The 3,022-nt window shown below is 41.3% G+C and overlaps 1 non-coding gene across 1 annotated transcript; it reads left to right on the top strand.

Moving 5' to 3' along the window:
* The first annotated feature begins 566 nt into the window (after positions 1-566).
* Positions 567-673, top strand: LOC128248421 (U6 spliceosomal RNA). The gene has a single exon (XR_008264663.1). It is a non-coding gene; the product is annotated as a U6 spliceosomal RNA (small nuclear RNA).
* Positions 674-3,022: the final 2,349 nt, after the last annotated feature.

Genomic DNA, 3,022 nt, shown 5'->3' with positions numbered 1-3,022 from the left:
TTCGATAAAATAAGTACCAGTCGAGCACTGGGGTCAATGAGTTTGGTTACCCCCACTCACCCACAAAAGTTCAGGTCTAGTGTTTATAGTAGAAAGGGTTATTATTTGTTCTGGATTTTTACGTTCTGGGTTGAAATCACGCCGAGATTAACTTTGCCCTTCACCCTTCCGGGGCCGATAAAATAAACTATAATTCAAGTACTAGGATCTGTATAATCAAATCTTTTGGTCTAAATTTAAAGCATTGCGACTATGTTAAAAAAGGGTTCGGAGTAATCTGGTAGAATAGTTAGAGCGTCGGTATTTCCTCCAACTCTCTTCGTTCTGTTTTCAGTTCGTCCCGGGGTCACTTTTGTCCTTAATCCTTCAGGAGTAGATAAAACAAAGAACCAGTCGAGTAATGGAGTTGATGGTATAGACTAAGACCCTTACCTCAAAATTTCTGGCCTGAAGAAGAGTCCATTACTTTTGTATTTACTATGGAAACCTGTCTTGGAGTGTTTGCTTTTTGATTTTAGACAAAATACAATAAATGTATATCATTATATTTAAATAATAAATGTATTGTACTTGTTTCAGCAGTACATATACTAATATTCGAATGATACAGAGAATATTAGTATGGCCCCTGCGCAAGAATGACATGCGTGGTTGTATGGTAAAAGGTTTGCTTTTCGACTACATGGCTCCGGGTTCAGTTTTGCAAAGAAACAGGTATTACAACCGTCTGAGCGTACATAAGTACGTCGTCACATACCGAATACCATTTCGAAACTGTGTTACACTCGGTCACCTGAATTTTTGTATCTGCCTTAAACGTCACTATTGTTTCCACTTTTATTATGGATGCGCCCTTCTCAGCTTTAATTTTTATTTCTTCTAAAGTGACAGGTAGTTTGCATACTACGTTGCAGAGTATATATATATATATTTTATTTCGGCTTTTAATGCCGCTATTATCGCGTCCTCTGGAGGCGCAATTGCCCAGTGGTTAGGGCAGCGGACTCGCGGTCATAGGATCGCGGTTTCGATTCCCAGACCGGGCGTTGTGAGTGTTTATTGAGCGAAAACACCTAAAGCTCCACGAGGCTCCGGCAGAGGATGGTGGCGAACCCTGCTGTACTCTTTCACCACAACTTTCTCTCACCCTTTCTTCCTGTTTCTGTTGTACCTGTAATTCAAAGGGTCAGCCTTGTCACATTCTGTGTCACGCTGAATATCCCCGAGAACTACGTTAAGGGTACACCTGTCTGTGGAGTGCTCAGCCACTTGCACGTTAATTTCACGAGCAGGCTGTTCTGTTGATCATCCGATCAACTGGAACCCTCGACGTCGTAAGCGACGGAGTGCCAACAACAACAATATCGCGTCCTCTAACGGTTCATTGTATTTAGGAATCAATCTTGACAGCCTATCCCCGTGTACTAATTTTTTTTGCTGGAAGAAATTCCATCTTAAAATCATAATCTAGCAGGAATGTCCCCCAGCGTTGCAATCGATTGGCTGTATGTGAGGGGATACTCTTTTCCGACCCGTAAATTGATAACAATGGGCGGTGATCTGTGTGTAGATTGAATTTCCTTCCATGTATGTATTTGTGAAATTTTTTCACCGCAAAAATAATGGTTAATGCCTCCTTCTCAATTTGGCTGTAGTTTTTTTTTCAGCCGCCAACAATGAACGTGAATTATTAAAAACTATGTTAAAAATCCATAATGTCTAACTTCAATAGTTTCTGAAGATTCGAGAGCGAATTCAATTAATAAGGCAAGCAACTGGATGAAAACAGTAGCATCTGATTGGATTTGAGTAAATTGGATTAGCAAAATGATGGTTGCGGTGTTGTTGTTGTGTAGCTCCAAGTTAGCCCTGCCTGATCTGTCATCAGCAGCGTTTCGATCTTGACCATCCAGTATCTTTCAGTATCTAAGACTAAATCAGTGGTTCTCAACCATTTTATGCTTATGGACATCCTTGTTTTCTATGTTACTCTCCTGGACATCCATAGCCATTCAATGTATACTTAAAAAAAATTCGACTGTAATTTTGTAATTAAACATTATTAAGAATTGTATTAAAAAAATTAAAATATCTGGTGTATTGTCATTTGGCTTTTATTTGTTTCAGCCACTAGACCGCGACCAAAATGCTGGGGCAACGCCTTCGAGAATTTTTAGTCGAATGACTAGACCCCAGCACTTTTTTAAGCATGGTATTTATTCTCTCGGTCTCTTTTGCCGAACCGCTGGTGTTACGGGCACGTAAACACATCAAAACCAGTTGTCAATCGGTGTTGGAGGACACACACACACACACACACACACACACACACACACACACACACACACACGCACACACACACACACACACACACACACACACACACACACAGAGGCACGCACACACACATATATTTATATACGACGGGCTTCTTTTAGTTTCCGTCTACCAAATCCACCCACAAGGCTTTGGTCGGCCCGACGCTATCGTAGAAGACACTTGCCCAAGGTGCCACGCAATGGGACTGAGCCCGGAGTCATGTGGTTTGGAGGCAAGCTTGTTACCACATGGCCACAAGCAATTTAATGCACATAAAAATTTTAATAAGTCTTTTATGGATCCCCCACCCACCAAGAGCCATATGGACCCCGGGTGACAACCATTAAACTCGATTGTCAAACGTGTCGTTTTGTGATGATAATGGTAGTAGTAGTGGTGGTTATGGTGTTGGTGGCGGTGGTGTTGGTTTGGTCTTGGTTGTGTGAATTGATGGGGGAACTTGATTGTTGCATTTCAGCAGGTCAAGCGATCATTTTGAGGTTTTCTTGTTGGTTCATGTTGCACAACGTGGTTATATGAGCAAGGGAAACGAACTAGAAAGGATGTGAAATCAGGAAATATACACGTGTTTTAATCTATGTGTGCTTCTGAGTGCATTTGTGATGGGAGGGGTGGAACAAAGAAGATAAGGTGAAGGGGATATACTGGCAGACATACAGATATATAGATAGACAGAAACAAA

Source organism: Octopus bimaculoides, chromosome 7 (assembly GCF_046866305.1).
Source record: "Octopus bimaculoides isolate indiv1 chromosome 7, ASM4686630v1, whole genome shotgun sequence".
Taxonomy (NCBI): Eukaryota; Metazoa; Mollusca; class Cephalopoda; order Octopoda; family Octopodidae; genus Octopus; species Octopus bimaculoides.
This window is presented reverse-complemented; position numbering and strand designations above follow the sequence as displayed.